This window comes from Neovison vison, chromosome 9 (assembly GCF_020171115.1).
Source record: "Neovison vison isolate M4711 chromosome 9, ASM_NN_V1, whole genome shotgun sequence".
In the NCBI taxonomy this organism is placed as follows: Eukaryota; Metazoa; Chordata; class Mammalia; order Carnivora; family Mustelidae; genus Neogale; species Neogale vison.
The window spans coordinates 57552288-57576117 of record NC_058099.1 but is presented as its reverse complement, the minus strand read 5'-3'; positions in this window follow the sequence as shown (position 1 = coordinate 57576117).

Sequence of the window (23830 nt, the reverse complement as noted above, 5' to 3'; positions counted from 1 at the left end):
TTTAATTTGTATTTCCCTAGTGTGAAATGATAGTGAACATATTTTCTTAAAATATTTATTTATTTGAAGGAGAGCAAGAGAGAGTGAGGAAACAGAGCGAGAGGAAGAAGCAAACTCCCTGCTGAGCAGAGAACCCAATGAGGGGCTCGGTCCCAGCACCCTGAGAGCATAACCTGAGCTGAAGGCAGATGCTTAACTGACTGAGTCACCTAGGTTCTCTGAACATATCTTCATAAGCTTGTCATCTGTGTGTTTTCTTTGGTAAGGTATCTGTTCAGATCTTTCGCCTATTTTAAATTTATTTTTACTTTTATTTTTGTATTGAAGTATAGTTGACACATAAGGTTACATTAGCTTCAGGTGTACAACATATTTATTTAATAAGTCTATACATTATATATACAGCTCACCATAAGTGTGGTTGTCTGTCACCTGTCTGACCATCTGTCACCAGACAATGTTATTACAATAACATTGACTATCTTCCTTATGCTGTACCTTTTACCTCCATGACTTATTTCCTTCCATCCCTGGAAGACTGTATTTCCCATTCCCCTTCAACCCATTTTGCCCATCCCCCCATCACTTCCCCTCTGGACATCAGTTTGTTCCCTGTATTTATGGAACTCTTTCTGCTTTTTGTTTATTTTATTTTTTAGATTCCACATATAATAAATGATATCTTATTTGCCAAACAGACACATGAAAAGATGCTCAACTTCACTAATCAAAAAGGAAATGCACACCAAACCACAATGAAATATCATCTTATACCTGTCAGAATGGCTAAAATCAAAAAGACAAGAAATTAGTGTTGGTGAGGATGTGAAGAGAAGGGAACCATTGTGTACTGTTGATAGAAATGTATATTGGGATAGCCACTGTGGAAAACAATATGGGGGGTTCCTTGAAAAATGAAAGTAGAAATACCATATGATCCAATAATTCCAATATCAGTTATTTACTGAAAGATAATAAAAACACTAAGTTGAAAAGATGTATGTGCCCTTGCATTTATTGCAGCATTGTCTGCAATAGCCAAGACATGGAAACAACCCAAGTGTACATCAATAGCTGAATGGATAAAGAAGATATGAGATGTTTATATGTAGACATATACACACACAATGGAATATTACTTAGCCATAAAAAGAATAAGATCTTGCCATTTGTGAAAACACAGCTGGACCAAGAGGTTATTATACTAAGTGAAATAAGTTTTTGCCTAGTTTTAATAGGGTGGTTTATTTTCCTTTTATTGATTTTAAGATTTCTTTGTATATTTCAAATATAAATTCTTTATCAGCTATGTGCTTTTATCAGATAAATGTATGGAATATATTTTTCCTCATCTGCAGAGACATTTTGATTCTCTTACCAATATCTCAAAGAAGAACTTTTTCATTTTGATAAAGCTTACCTATTTTTCTTTCATGTTTTTGCTTTTGGTGTTGTTGAGTTTACAAATTAATCACCAAACTGTAGGTCATATAAAAATTTCTCCTGGCGTGCCTGTGTGGCTCAGTTGGTTAGGTGTCTGCTTCCAGTTCAGGTCATGATCCCGGAGTCCTGGGATCAAGCCCCATGCTGGGCTCCCTGTTCAGCAGAGAGTCTGCTTCTCCCTCTGCCCCTCACCATGCTTTTGCTCTCTCTCATGCACATGCTTTTGCTCAAATAAATAGAATTAAAGAAAAAAATTCTCCTACTTTTTTTTCTAGAAAATATATGGTTTTGAATTTTACACTTAAGTTAATGATAGACTTCACGTTATTGTTAGAAAATATGTAAGGTATGTGTCTAGGTTCACATGTGTGCATGTGTGTATATGTGTGTATGGATATCCAGTTGTACCAACAACATTTGCTGAAAAGACAATCCTTTCTCCCTCGAACTATGCCTTTACCCCTGTTAAAAACCAGTTGACTGTATTTCCATGAGTCATTTCTGGACTTCTATTTTGTTTCATTGACTTATATTTTAGTGACAATGTCTATATTTTATAGTCTGTGTTCTATATTTTATCGGTTGTTCTCTGTTTATATTTTATTTATAAGTCTAGTGTCTTTATTTTTCTTTTTTTAATTTTTTTCAGTGTTCCAAAATTCATTGCTTATGCTCCATACCCAGGGCTCCACGCAATACGTGTTTTCCTTAATACCCACCACCAGGCTCACCCAACTCCCCACCCCTCTCCCCTCCAAAACCCTGTTTGTTTCTCAGAATCCACAGTCTCTCATGGTTTGTCTCCCCCTCCGATTTCCCCCATCTCACTTCTCTTCCTCTCTCAATGTCCTCTGTGTTATTCCTTATGCTCCACAAGTAAGTGAAACCATATGATAATTGCAGTGTCTTTATTTTAACCAATACTACACTAATTTGATTACTGTAGCTTTATACTTACTGAAATTGGGTAGTGTGATGCCTCCAACTTTGTTTCTAGTATTGTATGGGTTATTCTGTGTCTTCTGCCTTTCCATATAAATTTTAGAATCATTTTCTTTATAACCACGAAATAGTTTGGTGGGTTTCCATTGCATTTTAATTTTGTTGAATCTATATATCAAACTGGCATTACTATTATTACTTGAGATCTTTTAGGGCAGTTTAGAGGCAGAAAGAAAAAAAAAATCTCCATTCATTCCTTCTCTTTCTTCCTTCCCTTCTGTTGATCCAAGTCTAGCCAATGTGAATTTCTTTATGCTTATAATATTTTTGATATTTATTACAGGAATAATAATAAATTTCTTCACATTTTAATTGAGGAAGAAGTCTTTATTTCTCCTTGCTTTAGAAGGATAATTTTGCTTGGTGCAAATTTTAGGTTAGTAGCTATTTTTTCTTTCAACACTTTAAATATTTCACTTCATTTTCTTCTTGCTTGCATGGTTTGTGATGAAAAGTCCTCTATAACTCTTATCTTGCTTCTTTATAGATAAGGTATATTCTCAATCCCTGGCTTTTTCCCATTTTTTTTCTCTTTGTGCTTGGTTTCTGGCAATTTTGAATATGGTACACTAGGTGTGTTTTTGTGGTTGCTGCTATTTGTTCTTCCTGGTGTATTCATTATTTCCTGGATGTGTGACTTATTAGTTGGAATGTCTTCTTAAGGGACGAACCAATGAATGACACTAGTTACTAACCCCACAATAAGTACTTTTGAACAAATTGTTAACCCTTAATTCTTATTCCCTAATAGTATTAGGACTAAGAAAGTCCTCTGTGTTGGACATCAAAAGGCTCGATTTTAACTGAGGTAACGATGAAGGTAATTTCATATGTTACATATTTCAGATATCTTTCCTAGACTCCTCATGGTTGGTGAGGGGAGAAATGTTACAAAATGGCAAATACCTCTATGAAATGAATTGAAAATTCTGACTGAAGGTGACCTCTAGGCTGGCTGCAAAATAAAAAATCATATTGAATCATAGGAAGAACTCTACTAGCCCAATGATTCAGTGTGATCAGGATGAAATAGTTAATCACTTAACAGATATTTATGAATCTCCTTTTAGGTAACCATCATTTAATAACACGTTTTCTTCAACTCAAATACAAAAACATGTTATTTTACTTTCTCGGTCACACAAGACTGTACATTTCTTGATACCTGTTTTTCAAAGAGAAAATGAAGAACATTAAAAAATTTATGAATGATGAAAATCACAAAAGTTACAAAGCACTTTTCAGACCAATTATTATAGTTAGAGTTAATTCTATTGTCCAGTAAGATATTTTCTAGTCAATATTTTAAAATCATTCAAACTCTATATCCTGATTTTTAAATATTTATTATTATTAATATTATTAACATCAATATTGCCAGTAATTACAATAAACAGTTTTATCCAACAAAACACTGTTACAATCCTAAACTTATCTCTAAATAAAAAGAATAAAATAATATTTTAGGTTATACATTCAATATTGATGCAAACAAAAATTTACTTTCTCTGTTCTTTCAATTCTTCTCTGCTAATCTGTTTGTGTTTATTTGTTTATCTGGAACAGATGAAAGTCTAAAAAGCAATGGAAAACAGAATCAGCCTGGACAAGGACTACACTTTCATTGGTATAATTATGAATGCATTTGAAATACCTTTCTTAACTCCCATTTTGGGCTATACTCAGCAGGATTAAAAGATTTAGATCTGGATTAAAGGGTTAGGTAATTCATAAACCAGTGTTTCATTTTAGAAAAAAGGAAACATATCCGTTCAGATTCTTTGTGTCAAGGGATGAATGACTATTTATTCTGCACAGACATGCTTTCTTCCATTTAAGCTAACAATACACACATGTTTTTTTCCAGTCTTTGGCCATGTTGATCCCCCACTCATCTTTCACACTGAATGTTTGCATATGCCTTTGGGCTACAAAATACACTGCGATTGACTTAAGAATCACTAACTCTGATGATAATACTCTTAGGTAATAACTAATGTAAATAATAAGAAATATGACCACAAAAACAGAAAAAATCTGAATATAAGGATATGAGTACTCCCTAAATATTTTATTTTGATTTGGGGGAAAATAGAGGAAGTCTTTTTTAGATATTTGCATTTTCAGCTTGGGGTTAAAGGTTTTGCTAAGTCTTATCGGAAACAACAAAAACAACAACAACAACAAAACCCAAAACACTTAGCATTCCAAAGAATACTTTCACAAGTAATTCATCAAATAGCACTTGAATGGTTTTCACTCTTCCCTTTGATGAAAATGCCTATGACTTTGATACCTGCAAAGATAGCCTTGGTTAGCGATTTGGTTGGACCATGGTGTTGAGCTGCGAAATTTCTCAGTCTAAAAGATCCTTGCAAAGTGAAGCTTCTTGATCTCGCCATCATATTTATTTCAGAAACTATCTAAAGATCTAAATTGGATTCCATGAGAAATTTTGACTCTCCTATGGCAAAAAGCCCATAGATGGTTCTGGATGAACTAGAACCTCAACAAACTATATAGTGCTTTATTTGAAGTCATATAGACTCATGAACCTCTGAAAAGAAAAAAAAAAAATGATGTATTTCCATTTCTGTTAATTCAAATAATTCTACCTTTTCTCCCTTTCTTCCTTATTCTTAAGGGTTGCTCTCTCAAAAACATTCTGAATATTTAAAAACTTATCCATCAGTTTTCCTATCTTGTATATTCTCAGTCTTTTCTATTCTTTACATTTCAAATTTAAACACCCATAGACCACACTGGCTGGTTACCTCTGGCCATTGCCTTCAAGAGGCATCTAACTACTGTCTCCATTTCCTTGTCTATCCTCATGTTTATCTTCTTAGTTGGAGAAAAATTATGTTACTCTAAAAAAGAAACATTACTGCTGACTGAAGTCCCGCTAAAATATTCCTGGTGATTAATGTTCGCTCATCTCTTTAATTGCCATAAGAAATGCTCTTCAAGAAGAAGTAATTAAAAGCAGATAAGAGCATAGATATTGGAGCCAGATAGTTTGATTCACCTGGTTTGACCAGTTGTTATCTCATGATCTTCACAATTTGGTTATGTGCCTCAGTTTCCCTGTTTATGAAATTAGGACAAGAATAGTGCTTAAGCAATAGCTGGCTCATAGAAGTGCTCGTATTTAATTTGCAAAGAAACAGAAGCATTATTAAGGCATTAATCAGAGACATAGCCCCTGAATTATTTCCAGTTCTCAGGTAATATCTAATTGATTAGGAAGACTCCTGGTAATGTATCTTTTGTTGAAAGCTAATTAAAAAAAAAAGCCAATTCAATATACATAAATTACTAAATTCAATTTTGTGGACTTCACAATTTTGAAATTCCCTTAGATATGTGTTTTGGAAATATATTATGGTAGCATTTTTAAGTTGTATAAATGAGAAAACAATACCCACTCTGTGGTTTTAAATTTTCTTCATCATATTTTTAACTAGTCAGCAACTTCCCTAAAGTGCTAGAAAACCACAGCAGTTGAAGATCAACAGAATATAGTTTCATTTTCTTCAGAACTATATTACCTAGAAAAATTAGTTTGAAATAAATTGAATGATTATTTACTATAGTGTCTTTTTAGATATTTCCTGTTTCATATATTTTGTGATATAAAATTATAAAACTGCTTGATATTTTTCTGCTCCCGAGCAATTTGACTTTCAAATTTTAAACATTGCCATGTTTCTTTAATTGCCAGACAATACCAATTTAATGATTATCTATTATGTGTTCAGCACCTTCCTAAATACTGTAGGCAATTTTTAAGACAACACAATAGATTGCCTAGAAAAAAATTTGTGGAGAACATGTAGTAGTATGTGGATCCATCAGATAAACAGAATATAATTAAGCAGTCAGGAAGTGATGTAATATTCAAGGTTTATTACATTATCAAGTTTTGTTTTTGTCTCTTCAAAATATTTAGAACCTCAGATTGCATATATTAGATTTTATATATATATATATATATATATACACACATACATATATATACATGCATGTGTGTGTATATATATGTATGTGTGTATATATATGTGTGTGTATGTGTGTGTATAATATATATGTGTGTGTATATATAATATATATAATACATATTTTATGTATATATATATATATATATTTCTCTGTGAATGGTTAGCCACTGGTAATAGAAAGAAATGGGCCTATTCTCATTTGCTTACCTTAAAACCACAGACATTTAAACTTCTTGGGGCAGTTTACTTGGGGTAGGGGAAGGTAAAATTGGAGATCTTCACAGAACTTGCCACTCCTTTGAAAAATCAGTTATGCAATTCATTACATTCACTGGGAATACATTTGAGTTCCTCTGAAATAAATTGTAATTAATTTTTTGCTTTTCTCCACACATTTTCAGACAACTAGATGGAAAGAAATACCAAAGGGGGGAACTTGGGTATCTCAGTGTGTTAAGCCTCTGCCTTTGGCTCAGGTCATGATTTCAGGATTCCTGGAATCGAACCCCGCATTGGGCTCTCTGCTCAGCAGGGAATTTGCTTCCCCCTCTCTCTCTGCATGCCTCTCTGCCTACTTGTGATCTCTCTCTTTGTCAAATAAATAAATAAAGTCTTTAAAAAAAATACCAAAGGTATTTTTAAACATATATAAAATTATCAAATCAATGGTTAGCCAGTAAGTGATGGCATTTCTAATTACAATAACATACATAGATCAAATTTCTGTAATTTGACTATAATTGTCTTTTCATTAAAATTATTTTGTATCTAGTTTTATAGATCTTTAAAAAAACATCATTTCCAATTCTGTTAATTCAATTTTTCTGCCAGCTTTTATCCTTCACCTATTTTGTGTCTTTTTCCCAGTTACTTTTTTTTTTTTTTAAGATTTTATTTATTCATTTGTCAGAGAGAAAGGGAGAGAGAGCAAGCACAGGCAGACAGAGAGGCAGGCAGAGGCAGAGGGAGAAGCAGGCTCCCTGCCGAGCAAGGAGCCCCATGTGGGACTCGATCCCAGGACGCTGGGATCACGACCTGAGCCCAAGGCAGCTGCTTAACCAACTGAGCCACCCAGGCGTCCCTTCCCAGTTACTGTTGACCAGATTGACTGATCTAAGACAAAAAAATAAAATAAAATAAATTACAACTGTATTTTGACCAATATGATACATGTATTTATTTACCATGTATTTATGTATTTATTTACTTACATTTTAGAGAGAGAGATTACACAGATGGCAAGGGGAGGGGCAGAGGGAGAGATAAAGAATCTTAAACAGGCTTCAAGCACAGAGCAGAGCCCCACTTGCAACGTGATCTTGTGACTCTGAGATCATGATCTGAACCAAAATCAAGAGTCAGATGCTTGGGGTGTCTGGGTGGCTCAGTGGGTTAAAGCCTCTGCCTTTGGCTCAGGTCATGATCCCAGGGTCCTGGGATTGAGCCCTGCATCGGGCTCTCTGCTCAGTGGGGAGCCTGCTTCCTCCTCTCTTTCTCTCTCTGCCTACTTGTGATCTCTGTCTGTCAAATAAATAAATAAAATCTTAAAAAAAAAAAAAAAGGAGACAAATGCTTAACTGACTGAGCCACCCAGGTGCCCTGATACATATATTTAGTAATTGACAAATAATTTTTATTCTTTCTTCTTAAAATCATCCATATTATTTTTTGTTTATTTCCATTGCATGATATTTTCTTTCTTAAAAATGTAGAATATATTAATAAAAGAAACAGGATTTCTAGTAGATTCTAATAAATGTATAAGATTGATATCATGGTGAAAATAAAGCAAAATAGGTAAAGACAAAAATTACTGAAAGGAAAGAAAGGCAGCAAAATTTTAACAGATTTTTGAAGGTAAGATTATGGATAGAAAATAGCTTACTAGTTGCTATCAGTACTACACTCATATTCCCTCTGATCTGCTTTTCATGCACAATGGTTCTGTCTGACACTTTGTGCCCATTTCCAGTACTAGCATCTCTGACAGAGTTCTGTTTCCTAGGCTGTGAGAACCTACTCCATATCCCGTGTACACCAGAGAGCAGCAGGTAGCCCTGATCCAATGATTGGTAGGTGTAAGAATCTAGATACACCAACTTCCCTGCCCCCTTCTTGTATCAACGCTGGGTCTCCTGAGCTCCAAGGTGGGATTAAACTAAAAAATTCTCTTGGTATTTTGCTTGACTCAACACCCTTGTTTCACTTCCATTCCTTCCCATTCCGCTGCCTCAGCTGTCTCTTGGTTTTCCCTGGGAACACTGCCCAATAAACCACTTTCTAAAAATTCCTCACTTCAAGATCTGCTTTGGAAAACCAACCCAAATACAGTGGTAACTGATTTAGTCTAGTCAATGAACCCACCATGTAGGTTTGTGCTAAAAGACACATTGATGTTGATCAATCATCAATGATAATGTAAAAGGGAAGACAATCAATCCTGCAGAATCCCTAAACATTTCAGTATTTATGGAGACATGCTGAGAAACAAGGTATATACAGTGAGCTTTAAAAAAAAAAAATGAGATTGGTTGAAAATCTATTTAAAAAATTTTTGATTTTCATGTCTCAAATCCTCACGTACTTGTCCCCTGCAGGAGAACAGACTGGATTTGAAGATACCAAGAACTGTAGAAAATAGAAAGAAGAGGGATTACATGAATCACTACATATAAAACTGTGGGGCCCTTATCTTTCCCTGATTCCCCAAAAATTAGGAGTCAAGTTCATATGATCTACCTCAATTGTATACCTCCACCAAGGTTTAGAAAACTATCTTGACAAAATAAATAATTCTAAGGAAAGGGATTTCAAATACTAATAGTTGTCAGTCTCCCACTGAAGATGAAAGATTGACATTTAAACACCATCAAGTGGCCAGCTCTGTCAAAGCAGTCAGAGATTAGGGAGGGGCAGTTAGGGATCTCCAACATAGGGAAAAGCTCTACAAAAAATGAGAGACCAAAACAAACAACAAAGAAACACCTAAAAAAAAAAAAAAAAAAAAAACTGAGTCCAAAAGAAAACTTCAAAAATTTATTTTGAAGATAAGCAAAATGTTGCATATTAACATAAAGAATGATATGTTATAAATCTGAAATTCAGAGGACAAGGAAACCCTTACAAATTATAAAGATAATTTCTCCATATTTCTATCCCCTCAGAATGTTGCAAAGATAAGTTAAATAAAATCTCTCCAAATGTAGGAAAAATTAAAAACAATCAGTTGGAAAATATAGATATAATTAATAATTTGGACTATCAATCCAAAATTATCAACATTTCAAATAAAAAAAAAAGGATAACTGAGAGAGGAAATTGTCTACAAAATAGTAGAAAATAGTTTCCCTAAAAGCAAGGATTCCAGTGTCTAGAATGAAAGAAGCCACCAAAATAGGAAAAAAGATCTTAAGAGTGTCCAGAAATAAGGACGTGAAAAAAAATTCATACAAACATAAAAGGGAAAAAATGATATCATTTCCTTAAAATACACTTAATCTTATAAAACAGTACCTTTGTTACTGCTCCAAGGATGGGTGGTGATAGATTTAAGAAATTTCCTGACACTGAAGCCTTCAAATAATTACCTCTTATAGCCACTTTTTAGAAATTTACTCAAAAATAGACTTTAGCAAAACAAGGAGTAAACTAAAAATGGAAAAATGACGGGTAAGTCAAGCAGTGAATTCTGTTCACTCATTGAGTTTAAATTATATTAAAAAAGAAGCAATAAGTAAGTATAAAATAGATCATGATAAATGTTAAATGGGAAAGGAAAGAAGGATAAATATATGATTAGAAGAATACTTTAATTAAGGTGTCAGACAAACTTCTCTGAATGAAATGTTGAAGAGCCAAATGAAGACATGGATGAACAATGTTCTAGGCAAAAAGTGGAGCATAGGTCCTTGAGAAGAGAACATGTTTGGTTTGCTCAACAGCAGCAATGAAGCCAGGGTGCTTAGTGCAGATGATGAGCTGGGTTGGAGCTGGAGAAACAAAGCTGAAGTACTAAGAGGCTAGCTATGTCATGTGGGGCAATTCGGCCTTGACTAGGATTTCAGAATTTATTCTAAGAGTGATTCCTCATGAGAATCAGCTAGAGGATTTGGGGCAAGGGAGTAGTATGACCTAATTTATATTTTAAAACCCTGCTGGATAGAGAACAGCGGGTAGGAGTTCATGCATAGCAGTAGAAAGACAAGGCAGTCTACTGTACTTGTTTTTATATCTTCTTATCTTTCATGATAAGATTCTTATGACTCTTTTGTCCTCAAAATAACATTTTTATCCATACCATAACCTTGTCATTTCTGTTTTTATTTGGGACATTTTGTCACTTAGGTCTATAGGCATGACGGGAATAAAAACCAACCCCAAATCCCAGATATGATTTCCCTAGAAATCAGTTCCCATGTAACAGGATGATTTTTTTCATTTAAATATCCGTTATGACTTTTGTCAACAAAGGTTATATGTGACCATAAAAATTGCTGAAATGTATTTGTAAACTATTGAACCAGTTATCAAATGGCTGAAATATTTTAATAGCATGTGTCAGATATAACATTCTTAAGCTTTAAAACTCAATAATAAATTGAGTAGGAGAGGAAGAATAATGAGTGATTAGTCTGTATGCGTCAGATTTTTAACTCTTGCAAGAACAAACCTGAGTCATAGATAACCATCCCCTAATGCACCATCATCATTAGCACATAAAGTTAACTCAATAGTTGAATTAACTATATGAAGAGACAATTACCCATTTCCTACTTATGTGAAGTTTATTTTCTTTTGGTATTTTTTTTCCTTCCTGGTTTGCCATTTGATTATCTTTCTCATTAGAGGAGACAGAATACTCTTAATTAAAAGAAGTATATATTTCTTAAGTGAGAGAAAGGTCTATTTTAAAGCTGTCATCAGTACATTAAATTTACCCTGGGACATATGCTAAATATGGAAACTGGTGTCATATTATGCTTCTGGTCCTCTGGGAAATTTTTTTTTTTTAACTCAACAGGCTATGGAGATCATCATAAATCCTTACAACAGTGATCCAGAAACTGCTAGTAACTGCATTCTTGCATGTTAAAGATGTGCAGGGTCAGCAAAGAGCTACTAATGACAAGCATGAAGAAGATGAAAATCATGGCCTGCCTTCACAAGGGAATCTTTACATGCAGACTAGAGTTTTCAAGCTTAAAAGTTGTCAAGAAGCTTCACTGCTGCAAATTCCAAATGATGCACTGATTAAGAAAGGTCAGTATGTCTTTTGAGAAGTTGACAGTCATGATATAGTAACTATGCAAAGCTGCAAGTCTCTGGAGTAGTATTTGTGTCTAATCTATATGGTCACAGGAAATATAACTGCCAAGAATGCCATATTCATCATCTTGAGTAGTTTTATCAGCACTACCTGATGTCGCACTCCAAAGAAAAATCACCAAAAATTTGCTTGGCCATTGAATCATGTATTCTTTGTGAAATGTGCCTGGGGCAGACTCTGTGCCTGGTGATCAGGATATAAAGATGAAAATAAGATACTGTCCCTGCCTTCATTGTGGTCAAAAAAATAAGAGGGAAAGAGATAAAGAAAATATTATAAAATAGTGTGATAATTGCTATAGTAGAAGTAAATTAAAATATCAGGGAAGTGTTAAATAGGCCTAGAGGAGTCTTTGCAAAAAATACATCTGTAACCTATGAATAAAAAATAACTTACAGAAGATACAATTAAAGATGCTTATTTATGCATTAGAAAAAAAGTTATTTTTCACATTCTCTAAATTCTTTATTCTAACACCTCTAATACTAGAATCTCTCAGTTCCGATTCTAACGCCATTGGCTTTTTTTTTTTTAACTAACCACAAAAGCAAAGGTCATTTCTTCATCAATTTATAGTTCATATGAATATTTATTACATTTCTATATGATTGCTCTTTCTAGAATCTATTAATAACATTGTAAGCAAAAATAGATTCTTTTTTGGTGATATAACTTATATTCTGTAAGAGGATCTTAGTAAGTTTATTTTAAAAATTTGATGAGTTTATTCATATACATATATATATGGAAAGTGAACTACCTAGAATAGCCAAAGAAATAACCAGAGAAAAAGAAAACCACAGTACTTATGTGAATTCAGGATTTATTTTACATCTGTTTTTATCTAGCAGTGTTATACTTGCAGAAGGAGAGACATATAGATGAACAGGAAATAGCAGAGTTTAAGAATAGATCTACATATATTTGGTCAACTGACTTTTTAAAGTGCCAATGTAATCAATGGGAAGAGGAAAGTTTTTTCAGAAATGGTGCTGCAACAATTGGCTATCCAAAAGGGAAAATAAAATGAACATCTACCCTTCCCTCACATCATACATAAAAAGTAACACAGAATGGATCATGAGTCTAAAAGTAAATGTAAAAGTATAGTACTTTTAGAAGAAAATGTAATAGAAAATCTATGTGACTGTGGTATAGATAAAGATTTCTTAATTAGGTCATAAATGCATAAGCCATAAAAGAAAAAAATAATAAACTGGGTATTATTTAAAAAAAAAATTGCTCTGGGAAGACCCATTAAGAACAGAAAGAGCAAGTTATACCCTGAGAGAAAATAGTCATAATACATATAGCTGACAAAGGACTTATATTCATACTATATAAAGAACTCTTATAACCTAGTCATAAAGAAGGTATATTCCCCAATAAGAAATGAGCATATTTGAACAGATATTTCACAAAAGAATCTATGGGAATAGCTAAGCTGTAGGCAGCACATATGCGACAGCTTCTCATCAGGTAAATGCAAATTAAAGTCACAACAAGATACTATTACACCCCTCTGAGAATGGTTAAAATTAAAAATCTGGCAATATTTAGTATTATTAATTATATGGAACAACTTGGACTCTTATATAGCTCTCTTATCCTGTTAATGTGAATATAAAACAGTACAATACAGTGTAAAACTGCGAAACCTGTAACGTACTTAAAATGTGAAACTCTCACCTACCCTTTGATCTAAGGTATTATCTAAGTGACATAGATAATACCTCAATCAGGTTTATAATGACAGACATGGATTAGATAGATCCATATATACATGGCGGATGGGTGATTAAGAGTCAAAACCTGGGATCTTACAGGTCAAACTACTGCTTTAAAATCAGTATTGAAAAAACAAATTAGCTGTCCATCACTTCCCAATGTTAAACCAAATAGAGGAGTGCATTTGGATTACTGAGCCTTTGTAAGTCACCAACAGCTATCTATTGAATCCAAGGAGCAAGTCAGAAATGGAACAAGTGACTTCAAGCTACATACTACACACATCCTAAAAATAAATGTTAGCTGTCTGGGAATACTCAGTGTCTGTTGATTTAGACAAGGGAGAATGTCAGAAACAAGGCCTGAATTCAAAAGAGAAATTGCTCTGAACTGGGAACATCGAAATCTTGAAAGGGAAAATACCTAATTCAGAATAGAGCCACATACTTCTGTCAGGGAAGTAAATATGTGTCAAGCCCAAGACTTAATCTATGTAGAGAAAGGGCAAGTATAGACACCTGACTGCAGGAAAAAGTGAGGATTGGAAGACAAAAAGATGGATTATCACAAGATCTTGTTTATTCACAGATGACAAGGATAAAAATGAGAAAAGAGCAAAGTAGCAGACTGAGCTAAGCAGGGGTGCTAGAGTAAACTGGAAAAACTCTAGGAGGCATGATGACAGAGCTCAGGGACTCATTTAGACTTTAGCTTAATGAAAAATGAAAAAGCAAGGACCTAGATGAATATCAATGTATGCTTTTCTTTATCCAAACAGATTTAAATCCTTGTGTTTCTATCAGCAAATCACAAATTACAAATAATCTGAATGCAAAAGCAGCTCTTCTCACCCCTTGTCTGGGGAACCACCCTACTATTGTAGCCATTGGGTCCATTATAAAAATACATAAGAATTCTTAAAGATTTTTAGGTACTGAAATGGAGAAAGGAGGGGAAAGCTTGAGAAGAAAGAGAACATATGGAAGCTTATGTTGAAGTGTACATTCCAGAGAAGGCCGCTCTCATCTTTTTTTTTTTTTTTTTTTTTTTGCCGCTCTCATCTTTTGGGATCTCTGCCCAAATATGTATATTCCCACAATACCTGAGTTTTTATCTTACCTTGCTAAAAAGACGACCAGTTTTCAAAATGAAAATTTAATTGACTAGCATGAGGACCTGGATTTTCTTCTCATTTAATGTGAGTAAAAAATAATTATTGGGCATAATGGGAATCTTTATAAATTAATAAATAGCTGACACGTGGAAGTTTTGATTATGTAGAGGCAAATTATTTAGAAAGAGTATTAGTAAAAGGAGACAATGAAAAAGTGGTAATAGAACTGAAGAGATACAGAGGAAAATAAAAAACATAGGAAAGTAACAGGATAGTTATAGAAAATTTTCTTATGTTTTTCCTGAATCAAGTGTGTGGGGAAGGAATGGGGAAGTACCTTTTTTCTCCTTCCCATATCATGAGACCAACTGCTCCTACACCAGAAATAAGCTATTTATTGTTCTACATTTGAATCTCACTGCAGATTAAATAGACTTTCATGGATTGTTTGGTGGCAACTCAGTACCCATTATGGCATTCCTATCTATGTTTCTATGTAAAAAATACATATTTTGTATGAACACATAGTTTGTAATTTAAGAAGGTGGAGAATGGTAACATTTTTCAGTTATTAATAAGGGCCTGCTATCTTTAAGATTGTAGTTACTTAAGTTATGTTCTTTAACTCTATGCTTGTAAGTTTTCATTATTTTGAGATGAGTCTAAGAAATATCATAACCTAAAGCAGGAATTATACCCAAGAAAATAGAAACAAAGATCATGTCATTGTTGACTTGAGATAACTCCAAAAGAGGTTTTGAGAACAATTGTTTTGAGCTTGACTATCACCAGTGATTCTTACCTTCTTAGGAATTCTGTTTTGTTGGTATCAAGAAAGTTTTAGAGAGTGAGATATAATAGCCTCATTTTAGTTAAAACCAAGACATGTATAATTTAAGAAACTGTTGGGTAAAAATTTGATACTCAAATTTCATATTCAAAGTATAAGAACAATGGTTGAATTATGTTTCTACTTTGATGGGAATGTTTTCAAACCTGGAGACCATCACCTAAAATCAAGGACAATTATGAACTTTGAATGTAGGCGAATTTCCTTGCTGATCATACACCCATTCTAACAGTTCTGTCCCATGAAGCATACCCCAGTTATTTTCCAAGTGGTGAACATAAAACTGCTCAAAACATTTCTGTGTCCTATATTGCTGAACATTTTATCTCGTAGTTTGACATTTGATAGTATGAGAAAGGTATTCGAACAAACAACATCAAGCTGCTTGCTGTTTGACTGAAATTCACATTGAAGAGAGTAGCTAAGCTTTTTAAAAATTTTCCAAAACAGGAATCTCCAGAGTAAAGGCATCCAGCTGTTTATATACACAAAGATAGACAGAAGCCTAGGGAAAGAAAGGAAAAGTCTTTTGGAAAAAGTCAAGTTATAAGGCTGGCCAAAAACATACATAAAGCTTTATAAGATTTTAAGTCCTATATTAAGAGCCAATTCACTTATTGTCAAGATATTAAATTACACATTTGAGTTCCTATTAACAACTGAGTTACTGACCCAACCCTGCACCAGTAGTAAATTTAATCTTAAAACTACCTGCTGGATAAATGTCTTGAAGTTGTCACCATGCTAGAGTGTTGTTTAACACCTTTGCCAAACTGATTAATTCTTCCCTAATTCACATTTCAGATTCAGACAGCTTTTATCACAGTATGTTTATGTGGACAGACTAAGGGTATGAATCAAAGTGTCTTGGGCCCATGAATTAGTGAGAAGTGATACAATAAGCCAATAAGTCAGGATTAGATTGGTGAATAACAGCAGCAGGAATTATCTATGGGAGGATCAATAATGCTATTAGACTTGATGCTACAGATATTTGTCTTTATAGATGCTAACCATTCTTGGATTACTTTTATTTAACTCAGGCCTAGATCATGAAAGTCTGGTAGAGCTAACATTATTTTTTATCCATTATTATATTCATCATGGTATACTGAAATGAAAACTGATTAAAATTTTTAAAGATTTTATATATTTGGGGGGATGGGTAAAGGGGGAGGGAGAATCAGACTCTCTTCTGAGCAGAAAGCCCCCACATGGGGCCTGATCCCAGGATGCTGAGATCATGAACTGAGCCAAAGGCAGACACTTAACTGACTGAGCCACCCAGGTGCCCCCAAAACTGATTAAACTAACTAAAATACAATTTATTTTCACGTGAGATATCTACAATTTATAAAGGAATAAATTAATTATTTATGCATTTATGGTACATAAAGTTATACATTTATGCCATATATCAATTATTATCAAATAAAAAATGGAAAAAATCCACCTATTTATAATTTATATTATTATGCATACATATACATACGTATGTGCCATATCTGTATTTATATGCATACATGTTATGCAGTTAAAATAGAAATATAATTTTACTACATCCTAAATTGTGTCTAGATACAAGATCATTAAAACTTAATGGCAAAAGAGGACAAATGCCTTGAAGAACATTTATATTTATACCAGTAAAATGAACAAGTCATAGAAAACAAATGGACAGCATAAGGAAAATAAAATAAAATAAGTAAAATAAAATAAAATTAAAAAAACTTATACTGAGATAATAAGAATTCTGTGTATTTCACCATAGTTTTACAATAGAACATAGAATGACAAGAGATAAAACTAAAAATGATATCAATATATTCATGAGAATATATTAAAAATAAATAAATACCTGATCAAAAAGAAAAAGACAAATTTATAAAAATAATGGACATATAAAGTCTGTGAAAAAGAGAGAGCCAACCTAACACCAAATAACACTTCTTTTTTTTTTTCTTTTAAGATTTATTTATTTATTTGACAGACAGAGATCACAAGTAGGCAGAGAGACAAGCAGAGAGAGCAAGGGTAGCAGGCTCCCTGCTGAGCAGAGAGCCTGTGGATAAATATATACACATACCAGGATTCCTGGGTGGCTCAGTGGGTTAAGCCTCTGCTTTCAGCTTGGATCATGATCTCAGGGCCCTGGGATCAGCCCCTCATTTGGCTCTCTGCTCAGCAGGAAGCCTGCTTCCCCTTCTCTTTATGCCTGTTTCTCTGCCTACTTGTGATCTCTCTCTCTGTCAAATATAAAAATAAAATCTTAAAAAAAAGAGAAGAGAAATATATACACCTATAAATGTGTGTAAAAACTATCTTCCAAATGGGGCAATAAATGCATGGGATTTTTCGGTTTCTCCCCTTTGGATTGCTGACCTTGCACATCTGAAAGAAAGCCATATCATGTTGTGGTTATTACTGAAGAAGACTTACAGGAATCCCATCCAAGGAACCAAATAATATAACTACGCCTATTGTAATGGCATGGGAGTTGCATATACAAGTCTGATTTAAACATAGGGAGACTGGTGCCTGAGGTGGGTGGCTTTATAAAAAAATGTAGTTACAGCTAAAGATAAAACAAGAAGAGTTTTGAGGTTTTGTATAAATATTTAAACATTTAAATCCCAATATGCATTTTTTAACACATTTTTTTGTTTTGGTTGTTTCTCCAATTCACCCACATTTGTGGTTGTTTCAACTGTTATATTTTCTTGTGAATATAGATGTAAAGTTCACTTCTTGGATTAGACATCAGAGAACCTTGTGAAGGTAACACATAAGTTCACATCATTATGACTTATTCTCATGTGTTCCTATGTCTGCATAAAAGATTTGTATTTTCATTTATTCATGGAAAATACCCCTCAAAAGGCTATTTCTGAAAACATAATGATTTCCTGGAGGGGTGTAAGGAAGTCAAAGGTTGTGAATCAAAATTAATACAGTGGAAATGTAGAGAGATCTGGAATATTAAGTTAAGTCTAAAATGGTGAGAATGAATCATTGCTACTTTCTTATATTTAGGATAATTCTTTATCATAATAATGAGATATCACTATTTGGGAGTCACTCTCTCGGGAATTAATGGATGTATACATACATCCATACATGTGTAAATATATGTATAAATGAAATATAAATATACACATAGATTGTGTGTATAGGTATGCATACGATGTATTTATGAGATAGAGATACATCTTTATCTGATGGAGTGTTTGTTCTATTAGCAGTATCCCAATGAATACCAGCTTCAGTGTGAGGTTCCACCAGCCTCTTTCCGTACAGATAAAACAGATATCATAAAAAAGAACACCTCATGTGTGTCCTAAGCTTGGTGATAATACAGAATATAAATGCTACATTGAAACTTACACAACTTGCATTTGGTATAATATTAGAAAAGTAGCTCTCCAGAGAGGATTTAAAAAAAAAATCTGTGTTGAAATATGGTAGGAGATATTTGGATAAGTGATAAGGATTTCTTTATTCTGGGACTTCTTGGCACTTATTTGGGGCTATAACCAAGGTCTCCTGCTTTTAGAATCATTGCTTTTCACCCTCCCCACTAATGCTGCTCTAAATAGTTCAGTGGGCTGATAGCCCTCAGTTTGAGACCCATGTGAATCCAGTTGCTTTGGGAAATGGTCCCTCATTATCTTCAGCATTACAAAGTTAGGAAGCTGGCCAGAAAAGGAGAATAAGCCAGGAATAAAAGAATAGAGAGAAAATAAAGGGGTTAAGATTACTGTCTCGAGAGTCAGAAAATACTGGATGTTTATCCCAGAGTCCTTTTACATTAGCTGTGTGAAGTCATATAAGTAAATTCCTTAAGGACAAGTCTCCTTATCTTTAAAATACAATTGTTGGGACACCTGGGTGACTCAGTCATTGAGGGTCAAACTCTAGATCTCAGCTCAGGTCTTGATCTCAAGGTTGTAATATTCTAACCACTGATCTTGTTAAATTAATTAACCGAAGACGCCACTAGATTATGCAGCCTACATAAGCAAACCAAAACCTGAGCCTGTAAATGCTTCAAAGTTACCAAATTGAAACCTAACAACAACCAATCACACACAATCCACTAAGCTTTTTCCAAATAAGGCAAACACCAATCAATATAAGGTTGAAGCCAATCAAATTTCCAAGCTATTTTTGTGCAAATAAACTCTTTAAAATATGTAATATACCTCAGTTTATCCATTAGCTAATTTAAAACACCATACCTATGAAACAATGACTTAATTATAAACATTTTTTGTATCATAGGAACTCCTGAAAATTGGGTAGTAACTATGGGTCCATTTGTCCTTTTAAAAAAACAAACTCAAACACATCCATATTCACCTACACAACCAAATACAACCCCACAAAGGTATGCAGATATTCTCACACTCACATACACATATGATTTTGCATATAATTTTTTGACATAGCCAAAATTCCTGAAGCCCATGTTAAGAAAGCTACGTCTAAGAACAACGCTTAAATGAACTCAAGAGGAAGAGAAGTTGTATGTTGCCTTCTCAATGCATCAAGTAGCATCACCTTGGCAATTGTTTTTCTGTTTAAAAATCTCTAATATCAATGACATTCCTTTATAGTTGCAACTTAAACCCATTTCACCTGCTCACATTCTCAAGGCAAATGGAAATCAATGTATTCATATTCTATATGATCATGAGAAACTTCCCCTTCCAAATTTCAGTTTTCTTGTCTGATAAATGAACAAACTGATAAAGCTTAGGGGATAATTCAATGAAACATACCACACAAGTATTTAAAACAATCAACAAATAGAAGCTGCTATTATTATTGTTCCTGTTTTTATTATATTCCAATAAGGTAGTTTCATATCCTTGTAGTCATAATGAAAATTTCTCATTTAGGGTTTTTATTTCTAGAAAATAGTCACATTAAAAAACAAAACAAATGAAAACCAAAATAAGCAAGTCATAAATAAACAAAACAGTTTTGGTTAGAATCATTGCTATCTCTTTTCACTTTGATTTAATTCATGTTTAGGTAAAGTGGTTTTTCAATACAGAGGAAATATAAGGACATTGCTTGCCCTTTCATTTAAAAAATGTACCTCTCTTAATTTTAACATACCATGGGGGCTTCTCAAGGAGAAAGAAAAGTACAACACTGTGTTACTGACTCATGCCCTTTGCCCCTTAGATCTTTAGATCTGACCGCTTCTAAAAGTTGTTAGTTAGTAGTTTTTAGTTAAATATCATTTTCATTTGTATTTTTCTATACTAAGGATTATTTCTAGATCATACATCTAATCAATTGTAATCAATTTGAATGTGGATATCAATATCTCAGCCCCTCTTCCAGGCTATTGTTGAAATGACATGGCACACAGTGTTAATTTTAAAAATCCCTTAACCCAACAGGAAACAACATGTGTTGGAGAGGATGTGGAGAAAGGGGAACCCTCTTACACTGTTGGTGGGAATGCAAGTTGGTGCAGCCTCTTTGGAGAACAGTGTGGAGATTCCTCAAGAAATTAAAAATAGAGCTTCCCTACGACCCTGCAATTGCACTCCTGGGTATTTACCCCAAAGATACAGATGTCGTGAAAAGAAGGGCCATCTGTACCCCAATGTTTATAGCAGCAATGGCCACAGTCGCCAAACTATGGAAAGAACCAAGATGCCCTTCAACGGATGAATGGATAAGGAAGATGTGGTCCATATACACTATGGAGTATTATGCCTCCATCAGAAAGGACGAATATCCAACTTTTGTAGCAACATGGACAGGACTGGAAGAGATTATGCTGAGTGAAATCAGTCAAGCAGAGAGAGTCAATTATCATATGGTTTCACTCATTTGTGGAGCATAACAAATAGCATGGAGGACAAGGGGCGTTAGAGAGTAGTAGGGAATTTGGGTAAATTGGAAGGGGAGGTGAACCATGAGAGACTATGGACTCTGAAAAACAGTCTGAGGGGTTTGAAGTGGCGGGGGGGTGGGAGGTTGGGGTACCAGGTGGTGGGTATTATAGAGGGCACGGCTTGCATGGAGCACTGGGTGTGGTGAAAAAATAATGAATACTGTTTTTCTGAAAATAAATAAATTGGGGAAAAAAAAATCCCTTAACCCAGATTTTCAGTTCTTCTCTTCTTCAAACCCCCAAAGGCTACATTCAACTTTTAAACTAATCCAACACTTTCAAGATGTGAAAAACACCTTGAAACTGAAGCTAACAAAGTGAATCACATTCCGCTCCCAATTAAGATCTAGAGGCAGAGATGCCTACACGTGTGATATATATACACAAACACAGCTGGGCTGAAACCTGCTTCACCTACATGCTAACATGACTTTTAAAATTTCTCTGAGTCCCAAAGGTGCGTGGCCTGGTGTTCTGTGAATATAGAAAAAGATTTCTGTTACATTCTCTTGTTAAAGAATTTAAATTTACACAGTACAGATATTTATTTAATTACCAATTTGTTTCAGAAACGAACAGGATACTCTTTGAAAAAGAGAAGAATAACTTAATATAACCCAAAGTTCACGTGCATAGAGAGCAACCTACTTTATGTCAAGCCATCTATTATTTGCATTACCATTCATCCTCACAACACTATGAAGCAAATATAATTGACCTCACTTTTACAGATGAGTGGCCTGTATTTTAAAGGGGTTAAGTGCCTTGCTCTAAATCACACAATGTGTAAGTAATGAAGGTGGAATTTGATCTCTCTTTTGCTGAGATTCTCTATTCCAGTATTTAATTATGACATACTGGCCATTTTAGTTTAAGAGAATCAAAAAGTTAGCATTTTTTCTATACTTAACAAGTTAAAACTGAAAATAGAAGTACTTATGTTAAATCATGGTACTGCAAAGAAGAGTAGCATAAGAAAGATTTAAAATCACTTTTATACTGTAATTATAAATGTGAAATAGCAATAAAAATACTAAATGAGAAATTCTGTTATACTTAATTCCTATAAATGGCTCTGTAACTTCTCATGTATGTTTCCTGCATTTAGATGAAGCTTGAAACTATCACTTAATTCTGTATCCTATACATGAAACTGGAATTGTAATAGGATATTTTTTAAATATCTGTAATGATTAATAGAAAGACACTTTTTAGTTTAAAAAAAAGATATGGGTAAGCTATGAGTAAATAAATAAGTAACCTATGAGAGATGATCTGCAACAGTAAAGACTGGCTATCAGAGACTAATTACTACTGAATTCAAATTCAAAGCAAAAATGAACGAAGAAGTAAACATTATAAATCCTTGTATACTGACATGCTTTTTAGTCCTAGATGAAGATTATGTGTCAGCATGAAGAATATCGGTAGATAATAAATAAATGGAAAAAAAAAACCCTCAAAGCTGATCATTTGGTCTAAATCACAGATTTCCTATTTCCATGAAGCAGATTAATGATATTCTCTGAGTTTTAGAGAGTATCCTTATTACTTTTAACATGTTCTTATCCACTTTGTGTTTCAATGATTCTATTAACCCACAAAATATTCATTTTGTGACAGTTAACTAAACAAGAATAAGGTAAGTGATTTAGGTATTTTAAAATCTGGATTTTAGATCCCGTGTAAATGGCTTGAGATTAGTACTCTTTTCTTGCCTAAAAACTAGCAATCCATTAAAGAAATCAAGAATTCATGTATTTTAGCAATTTTGCCTTTGTAGTTATTGGATATTTCTTGAATCATTTATCTTGCTCTTTTCCTCTTTCTTATAGAATGCTTTTATTGCCAACTACTGTTAGAGTAACCTATTAATGTTAGCCTGCTTATGCCATTTGTACAAAATATTAAGTTTGATGTATTTTTTGTAGAGTAGGTATGGAATTGGCATATTTGAAAACTATGATTAAAGACACATTCTAGATTATTCATATGTGTGTGTGGGTATGTATATGTGTATGCATATATATATATATATATATATATCCTTTTAGTAGAGGAAAAAAAAAAAAAGAGTACCCAGACCGAATAGTGTGTTGACTTTTGTGTATTCAATTAAAAATAAAAATCATGTGTGACCTAAGCTACAAAAGTGCAACCCACTTTGGTTCAGATTTCTTTCCTGAATGACTCATGTCCTATGGTTTTGGAAGGGAATGACTACACAGGGAGAAAGAGTATTGGATATGTGCCAATAGACTATTCTCTGTGGAGTCTTAGGGAAAAATGATGACAGCAGCAGGCTGTTAGAGGACATTCTTGTTTGTCTGAAACTTTTCTGTATACGGTGGTAGTTAAGAGCGCTGGTGTCGGAATCTGGCTGTGAATACTGACTGTAACATTCAGTAGGTATGTGACCTCAGGAAAGTTAATTACCTTCTCTGGGATT